This window comes from Botryllus schlosseri, chromosome 3 (genome assembly GCF_051294905.1).
Source record: "Botryllus schlosseri isolate E-star chromosome 3, Bs_hap1, whole genome shotgun sequence".
In the NCBI taxonomy this organism is placed as follows: Eukaryota; Metazoa; Chordata; class Ascidiacea; order Stolidobranchia; family Styelidae; genus Botryllus; species Botryllus schlosseri.
In genome coordinates this window covers 16,868,026-16,878,470 of record NC_137238.1, presented here as the reverse complement: position 1 = coordinate 16,878,470, position 10,445 = coordinate 16,868,026, and positions in this window count along the sequence as shown.

Here is a 10,445-nt window from a genome sequence, read left to right as displayed (position 1 = left end):
TGCCTATCGGCGTATTCCTAGGTATTGTAGTTTAGGAGATATTGACAGATTTAGACATTTTTGGGGGTATGAAAATTTCTGAAAAGTTCAATTCGACCAAGATTTTTCTATGTTCCCGAAGGCCTACAGCTACAACTCCGCTACCAGATTGTAGCACTCCGAAAGTTACATCGAATGAGCCTATCGGCGTATTCCTAGGTATTGTAGTTTAGGAGATATTGACAGATTTAGACATTTTTGAGGGTATGAAAATTTCTGAAAAGTTCAATTCGACCAAGATTTTTCTATGTTCCCGAAGGCCTTCAGCTACAACTCCGCTACCAGATTGTAGCACTCCGAAAGTTACATCGAATGAGCCTATCGGCGTATTCCTAGGTATTGTAGTTTAGGAGATATTGACAGATTTAGACATTTTTGGGGGTATGAAAATTTCTGAAAAGTTCAATTCGACCAAGATTTTTCTATGTTCCCGAACGCCTACAGCTACAACTCCGCTACCAGATTGTAGCACTCCGAAAGTTACATCGAATGAGCCTATCGGCGTATTCCTAGGTATTGTAGTTTAGGAGATATTGACAGATTTAGACGTTTTTGGGGGTATGAAAATTTCTGAAAAGTTCAATTCGACCAAGATTTTTCTATGTTCCCGAAGGCCTACAGCTACAACTCCGCTACCAGATTGTAGCACTCCGAAAGTTACATCGAATGAGCCTATCGGCGTATTCCTAGGTATTGTAGTTTGGGAGATATTGACAGATTTAGACATTTTTGGGGGTATGAAAATTTCTGAAAAGTTCAATTCGACCAAGATTTTTCGATGTTCCCGAAGGCCTACAGCTACAACTCCGCTACCAGATTGTAGCACTCCGAAAGTTACATCGAATGAGCCTATCGGCGTATTCCTAGGTAGTGTAGTTTAGGAGATATTGCCAGATTTAGAAATTTTTGGGGGTATGAAAATTTCTGAAAAGTTCAATTCGACCAAGATTTTTCTATGTTCCCGAAGGCCTACAGCTACAACTCCGCTACCAGATTGTAGCACTCCGAAAGTTACATCGAATGAGCCTATCGGCGTATTCCTAGGTATTGTAGTTTAGGAGATATTGACAGATTTAGACATTTTGGGGGGTATGAAAATTTCTGAAAAGTTCAATTCGACCAAGATTTTTCTATGTTCCCGAAGGCCTACAGCTACAACTCCGCTACCAGATTGTAGCACTCCGAAAGTTACATCGAATGAGCCTATCGGCGTATTCCTAGGTATTGTAGTTTAGGAGATATTGACAGATTTAGACATTTTTGGGGGTATGAAAATTTCTGAAAAGTTCAATTCGACCAAGATTTTTCTATGTTCCCGAAGGCCTACAGCTACAACTCCGCTACCAGATTGTAGCACTCCGAAAGTTACATCGAATGAGCCTATCGGCGTATTCCTAGGTATTGTAGTTTAGGAGATATTGACAGATTTAGACATTTTTGGGGGTATGAAAATTTCTGAAAAGTTCAATTCGACCAAGATTTTTCTATGTTCCCGAAGGCCTACAGCTACAACTCCGCTACCAGATTGTAGCACTCCGAAAGTTACATCGAATGAGCCTATCGGCGTATTCCTAGGTATTGTACTTTAGGAGATATTGACAGATTTAGACATTTTTGGGGGTATGAAAATTTCTGAAAAGTTCAATTCGACCAAGATTTTTCTATGTTCCCTAAGGCCTACAGCTACAACTCCGCTACCAGATTGTAGCACTCCGAAAGTTACATCGAATGAGCCTATCGGCGTATTCCTAGGTATTGTAGTTTAGTAGATATTGACAGATTTAGACATTTTTTGGGGTATGAAAATTTCTGAAAAGTTCAATTCGACCAAGATTTTTCTATGTTCCCGAAGGCCTACAGCTACAACTCCGCTACCAGATTGTAGCACTCCGAAAGTTACATCGAATGAGCCTATCGGCGTATTCCTAGGTATTGTAGTTTAGGAGATATTGACAGATTTAGACATTTTTGGGGGTATGAAAATTTCTGAAAAGTTCAATTCGACCAAGATTTTTCTATGTTCCCGAAGGCCTACAGCTACAACTCCGCTACCAGATTGTAGCACTCCGAAAGTTACATCGAATGAGCCTATCGGCGTATTCCTAGGTATTGTAGTTTAGGAGATATTGACAGATTTAGACATTTTTGGGGGTATGAAAATTTCTGAAAAGTTCAATTCGACCAAGATTTTTCTATGTTCCCGAAGGCCTACAGCTACAACTCCGCTACCAGATTGTAGCACTCCGAAAGTTACATCGAATGAGCCTATCGGCGTATTCCTAGGTATTGTAGTTTAGGAGATATTAACAGATTTAGACATTTTTGGGGGTATGAAAATTTCTGAAAAGTTCAATTCGACCAAGATTTTTCTATGTTCCCGAAGGCCTACAGCTACAACTCCGCTACCAGATTGTAGCACTCCGAAAGTTACATCGAATGAGCCTATCGGCGTATTTCTAGGTATTGTAGTTTAGGAGATATTGACAGATTTAGACATTTTTGGGGGTATGAAAATTTCTGAAAAGTTCAATTCGACCAAGATTTTTCTATGTTCCCGAAGGCCTACAGCTACAATTCCGCTACCAGATTGTAGCACTCCGAAAGTTACATCGAATGAGCCTATCGGCGTATTCCTAGGTATTGTAGTTTAGGAGATATTGACAGATGTAGACATTTTTGGGGGTATGAAAATTTCTGAAAAGTTCAATTCGACCAAGATTTTTCTATGTTCCCGAAGGCCTACAGCTACAACTCCGCTACCAGATTGTAGCACTCCGAAAGTTACATCGAATGAGCCTATCGGCGTATTCCTAGGTATTGTAGTTTAGGAGATATTGACAGATTTAGACATTTTTGGGGGTATGAAAATTTCTGAAAAGTTCAATTCGACAAGATTTTTCTATGTTCCCGAAGGCCTACAGCTACAACTCCGCTACCAGATTGTAGCACTCCGAAAGTTACATCGAATGAGCCTATCGGCGTATTCCTAGGTATTGTAGTTTAGGAGATATTGACAGATTTATACATTTTTGGGGGTATGAAAATTTCTGAAAAGTTCTATTCGACCAAGATTTTTCCATGTTCCCGAAGGCCTACAGCTACAACTCCGCTACCAGATTGTAGCACTCCGAAAGTTACATCGAATGAGCCTATCGGCGTATTCCTAGGTATTGTAGTTTAGGAGATATTGACAGATTTAGACATTTTTGGGGGTATGAAAATTTCTGAAAAGTTCAATTCGACCAAGATTTTTCTATGTTCCCGAAGGCCTACAGCTACAACTCCGCTACCAGATTGTAGCACTCCGAAAGTTACATCGAATGGGCCTATCGGTGTATTCCTAGGTATTGTAGTTTAGGAGATATTGACAGATTTGGACATTTTTGGGGGTATGAAAATTTCTGAAAAGTTCAATTCGACCAAGATTTTTCTATGTTCCCGAAGGCCTACAGCTACAACTCCGCTACCAGATTGTAGCGCTCCGAAAGTTACATCGAATGAGCCTATCGGCGTATTCCTAGGTATTGTAGTTTAGGAGATATTGACAGATGTAGACATTTTTGGGGGTATGAAAATTTCTGAAAAGTTCAATTCGACCAAGATTTTTCTATGTTCCCGAAGGCCTACAGCTACAACTCCGCTACCAGATTGTAGCACTCCGAAAGTTACATCGAATGAGCCTATCGGCGTATTCCTAGGTATTGTAGTTTAGGAGATATTGACAGATTTAGACATTTTTGGGGGTATGAAAATTTCTGAAAAGTTCAATTCGACCAAGATTTTTCTATGTTCCCGAAGGCCTACAGCTACAATTCCGCTACCAGATTGTAGCACTCCGAAAGTTACATCGAATGAGCCTATCGGCGTATTCCTAGGTATTGTAGTTTAGGAGATATTGACAGATTTAGACATTTTGGGGGGTATGAAAATTTCTGAAAAGTTCAATTCGACCAAGATTTTTCTATGTTCCCGAAGGCCTACAGCTACAACTCCGCTACCAGATTGTAGCACTCCGAAAGTTACATCGAATGAGCCTATCGGCGTATTCCTAGGTATTGTAGTTTAGGAGATATTGACAGATTTAGACATTTTTGGGGGTATGAAAATTTCTGAAAAGTTCAATTCGACCAAGATTTTTCTATGTTCCCGAAGGCCTACAGCTACAACTCCGCTACCAGATTGTAGCACTCCAAAAGTTACATCGAATGAGCCTATCGGCGTATTCCTAGGTATTGTAGTTTAGGAGATATTGACAGATTTAGACATTTTTGGGGGTATGAAAATTTCTGAAAAGTTCAATTCGACCAAGATTTTTCTATGTTCCCGAAGGCCTACAGCTACAACTCCGCTACCAGATTGTAGCACTCCGAAAGTTACATCGAATGAGCCTATCGGCGTATTCCTAGGTATTGTAGTTTAGGAGATATTGACAGATTTAGACATTTTTGGGGGTATGAAAATTTCTGAAAAGTTAAATTCGACCAAGATTTTTCTATGTTCCCGAAGGCCTACAGCTACAATTCCGCTACCAGATTGTAGCACTCCGAAAGTTACATCGAATGAGCCTATCGGCGTATTCCTAGGTATTGTAGTTTAGGAGATATTGACAGATTTAGACATTTTTGGGGGTATGAAAATTTCTGAAAAGTTAAATTCGACCAAGATTTTTCTATGTTCCCGAAGGCCTACAGCTACAACTCCGCTACCAGATTGTAGCACTCCGAAAGTTACATCGAATGAGCCTATCGGCGTATTCCTAGGTATTGTAGTTTAGGAGATATTGACAGATTTATACATTTTTGGGGGTATGAAAATTTCTGAAAAGTTCAATTCGACCAAGATTTTTCTATGTTCCCGAAGGCCTACAGCTACAACTCCGCTACCAGATTGTAGCACTCCGAAAGTTACATCGAATGAGCCTATCGGCGTATTCCTAGGTATTGTAGTTTAGGAGATATTGACAGATTTATACATTTTTGGGGGTATGAAAATTTCTGAAAAGTTCAATTCGACCAAGATTTTTCTATGTTCCCGAAGGCCTACAGCTACAACTCCGCTACCAGATTGTAGCACTCCGAAAGTTACATCGAATGAGCCTATCGGCGTATTCCTAGGTATTGTAGTTTAGGAGATATTGACAGATTTAGACATTTTTGGGGGTATGAAAATTTCTGAAAAGTTCAATTCGACCAAGATTTTTCTATGTTCCCGAAGGCCTACAGCTACAACTCCGCTAACAGATTGTAGCACTCCGAAAGGTACATCGAATGAGCCTATCGGCGTATTACTAGGTCTTGTACTTTAGGAGATATTGACAGATTTAGACATTTTTGGGGGTATGAAAATTTCTGAAAAGTTCAATTCGACCAAGATTTTTCTATGTTCCCAAAGGCCTACAGCTACAACTCCGCTACCAGATTGTAGCACTCCGAAAGCTACATCGAATGAGCCTATCGGCGTATTCCTAGGTATTGTAGTTTAGGAGATATTGACAGATTTAGACATTTTTGGGGGTATGAAAATTTCTGAAAAGTTCAATTCGACCAAGATTTTTCTATGTTCGCGAAGGCCTACAGCTACAACTCCGCTACCAGATTGTAGCACTCCGAAAGTTACATCGAATGAGCCTATCGGCGTATTCCTAGGTATTGTAGTTTAGGAGATATTGACAGATTTAGACATTTTTGGGGGTATGAAAATTTCTGAAAAGTTCAATTCGACCAAGATTTTTCTATGTTCCCGAAGGCCTACAGCTACAACTCCGCTACCAGATTGTAGCACTCCGAAAGTTACATCGAATGAGCCTATCGGCGTATTCCTAGGCATTGTAGTTTAGGAGATATTGACAGATTTAGACATTTTTGGGGGTATGAAAATTTCTGAAAAGTTCAATTCGACCAAGATTTTTCTATGTTCCCGAAGGCCTACAGCTACAATTCCGCTACCAGATTGTAGCACTCCGAAAGTTACATCGAATGAGCCTATCGGCGTATTCCTAGGTATTGTAGTTTAGGAGATATTGACAGATTTAGACATTTTTGGGGGTATGAAAATTTCTGAAAAGTTCAATTCGACCAAGATTTTTCTATGTTCCCGAAGGCCTACAGCTACAACTCCGCTACCAGATTGTAGCACTCCGAAAGTTACATCGAATGAGCCTATCGGCGTATTCCTAGGTATTGTACTTTAGGAGATATTGACAGATTTAGACATTTTTGGGGGTATGAAAATTTCTGAAAAGTTCAATTCGACCAAGATTTTTCTATGTTCCCAAAGGCCTACAGCTACAACTCCGCTACCAGATTGTAGCACTCCGAAAGTTACATCGAATGAGCCTATCGGCGTATTCCTAGGTATTGTAGTTTAGGAGATATTGACAGATTTAGACATTTTTTGGGGTATGAAAATTTCTGAAAAGTTCAATTCGACCAAGATTTTTCTATGTTCCCGAAGGCCTACAGCTACAACTCCGCTACCAGATTGTAGCACTCCGAAAGTTACATCGAATGAGCCTATCGGCGTATTCCTAGGTATTGTAGTTTAGGAGATATTGACAGATTTAGACATTTTTGAGGGTATGAAAATTTCTGAAAAGTTCAATTCGACCAAGATTTTTCTATGTTCCCGAAGGCCTTCAGCTACAACTCCGCTACCAGATTGTAGCACTCCGAAAGTTACATCGAATGAGCCTATCGGCGTATTCCTAGGTATTGTAGTTTAGGAGATATTGACAGATTTAGACATTTTTGGGGGTATGAAAATTTCTGAAAAGTTCAACTCGACCAAGATTTTTCTATGTTCCCGAAGGCCTACAGCTACAACTCCGCTACCAGATTGTAGCACTCCGAAAGTTACATCGAATGAGCCTATCGGCGTATTCCTAGGTATTGTAGTTTAGGAGATATTGACAGATTTATACATTTTTGGGGGTATGAAAATTTCTGAAAAGTTCAATTCGACCAAGATTTTTCTATGTTCCCGAAGGCCTACAGCTACAACTCCGCTACCAGATTGTAGCACTCCGAAAGTTACATCGAATGAGCCTATCGGCGTATTCCTAGGTATTGTAGTTTAGGACAGTGCTCTTCAACCTTTTTCGGAGTGGTACACCCTTTTAACGTTTGGTCAAAACTCGTACACCCCTGTTCATTAGGGGTCTTCAAAAATGACTTTTTTTCTCAAATCGTACTGGCTACTTGATAAAATTGGTAGGTTACCTAATTTAAGCTTACACACCAAATTTGGTGCGATTCCAACCAGTAGCCGCATTGCTACGGGAAAAATAAATAAAGAAAAATTTGAAAATATGGTGAGCCTAGTGTACGTTATGTGAGACCGCTTTTCCCGCCTAGACGCGCGAAGCGCGAATAATTTCAGTAATTCAAGAATGTAATCGGGCAATATGATCGGGAATTACATATATATTGCTATCAATTTCGATCCTCTCTCTGCTCACGTAATCAGATTCACCGGTAGAGCTGAGCGAAATCTGTTTTAAAATTGTAGGACATCCCAATAATAATTAGACATCTTCGGGCGTATACCCGTTGGCAGGAACGAAACAGCACTTCGTCAGCCCCGCCCCCCCCACAAAAACTTGGGTTTTGGGTTCTCATAGGGTGATAAACCCACCCCTCATCACAGTGTTCGCTTTTGCCGAGAAATTTGCTGCACTGTTTAGTGTGCCAGCTCGAAGCGCGAAAATTTTCGATAATTCATGATACAATCGGCCAATAAGATTGCATTGCATATATATTGCTATCAATATCTTGTCCTCTCTGCTCATGTTATCAGATTTACCGGAAACTGTAGGGCCCATAAATAATAATTAAACATTTTCGGGTGGGCGGACCCGTTGGTATGACTTCGTTACATTATTTTATTTCGTGACCTCCTGTCTGCTATATCAAAAATATAGAATTGCTCTAACGTACTAAACTAAAAGACGCACACGATTTCAAATTGGTATTTCTTCACTGGGATATATTTTTTTCTTGCTGGATGGTATTTGTCTTCTGAGGTTCAGATTGCCAAGACAGGAACATATGGCGCCAGTCATTTAGGCGCCTATGGACAATCAAACCTATTATTTGGTATATATAACGAAGTTTTCGGTCTGCGTAAGGGCAGTCCGTTTCGGCCAAGCTTTTCGCGCTGCCGATCGTTCTGGCACACTTCTTGGAGTCGCATGTAATAAGTACTAAATCATTATATATCTTGGTGCGTGGTGGCGTGTTAATGGCCAACGCCGATATGTCCATTTCTATAAATGTTGCGTGTTTTTTCTTGGTGGAAGAGTACCAAATAATGAACATAATTGGCAACTTTAAATCGCGCGCAGCGCGAAAAATTTTGGAAAAAATTGCATAAATTTTCAAAAAATACGCCATAATTTATGTTAATTCACGAAATAATTCGGGGCCCCCTTCGAGCTCAGCCCCCCAATTGGGGGGTTAGGATGTGGCAGTTACGGTGCTGCATGCTCATTAACCTGTGCGTCAACCTGTCCTGACCATTAAACCTGCCTTTGTAATAGCTAGCCATCGGCTCATTGTAATTCGGATCTGGTACACCCCTGTACACCCCATCCGAGTGGTACACCCTTTGCAAATTCTGGTACACCCTAGGGTGTACGACCACCCCGGTTGAAGAGCACTGGTTTAGGAGATATTGACAGATTTAGACATTTTTGAGGGTATGAAAATTTCTGAAAAGTTCAATTCGACCAAGATTTTTCTATGTTCCCGAAGGCCTTCAGCTACAACTCCGCTACCAGATTGTAGCACTCCGAAAGTTACATCGAATGAGCCTATCGGCGTATTCCTAGGTATTGTAGTTTAGGAGATATTGACAGATTTAGACATTTTTGGGGGTATGAAAATTTCTGAAAAGTTCAATTCGACCAAGATTTTTCTATGTTCCCGAAGGCCTACAGCTACAACTCCGCTACCAGATTGTAGCACTCCGAAAGTTACATCGAATGAGCCTATCGGCGTATTCCTAGGTATTGTAGTTTAGGAGATATTGACAGATTTAGACATTTTTGGGGGTATGAAAATTTCTGAAAAGTTCAATTCGACCAAGATTTTTCTATGTTCCCGAAGGCCTACAGCTACAACTCCGCTACCAGATTGTAGCACTCCGAAAGTTACATCGAATGAGCCTATCGGCGTATTCCTAAGTATTGTAGTTTGGGAGATATTGACAGATTTAGACATTTTTGGGGGTATGAAAATTTCTGAAAAGTTCAATTCGACCAAGATTTTTCGATGTTCCCGAAGGCCTACAGCTACAACTCCGCTACCAGATTGTAGCACTCCGAAAGTTACATCGAATGAACCTATCGGCGTATTCCTAGGTAGTGTAGTTTAGGAGATATTGCCAGATTTAGAAATTTTTGGGGGTATGAAAATTTCTGAAAAGTTCAATTCGACCAAGATTTTTCTATGTTCCCGAAGGCCTACAGCTACAACTCCGCTACCAGATTGTAGCACTCCAAAAGTTACATCGAATGAGCCTATCGGCGTATTCCTAGGTATTGTAGTTTAGGAGATATTGACAGATTTAGACATTTTTGGGGGTATGAAAATTTCTGAAAAGTTCAATTCGACCAAGATTTTTCTATGTTCCCGAAGGCCTACAGCTACAACTCCGCTACCAGATTGTAGCACTCCGAAAGTTACATCGAATGAGCCTATCGGCGTATTCCTAGGTATTGTAGTTTAGGAGATATTGACAGATTTAGACATTTTGGGGGGTATGAAAATTTCTGAAAAGTTCAATTCGACCAAGATTTTTCTATGTTCCCGAAGGCCTACAGCTACAACTCCGCTACCAGATTGTAGCACTCCGAAAGTTACATCGAATGAGCCTATCGGCGTATTCCTAGGTATTGTAGTTTAGGAGATATTGACAGATTTAGACATTTTTGGGGGTATGAAAATTTCTGAAAAGTTCAATTCGACCAAGATTTTTCTATGTTCCCGAAGGCCTACAGCTACAACTCCGCTACCAGATTGTAGCACTCCGAAAGTTACATCGAATGAGCCTATCGGCGTATTCCTAGGTATTGTAGTTTAGGAGATATTGACAGATTTAGACATTTTTGAGGGTATGAAAATTTCTGAAAAGTTCAATTCGACCAAGATTTTTCTATGTTCCCGAAGGCCTTGAGCTACAACTCCGCTACCAGATTGTAGCACTCCGAAAGTTACATCGAATGAGCCTATCGGCGTATTCCTAGGTATTGTAGTTTAGGAGATATTGACAGATTTAGACATTTTTGGGGGTATGAAAATTTCTGAAAAGTTCAATTCGACCAAGATTTTTCTATGTTCCCGAAGGCCTACAGCTACAACTCCGCTACCAGATTGTAGCACTCCGAAAGTTACATCGAATGAGCCTAT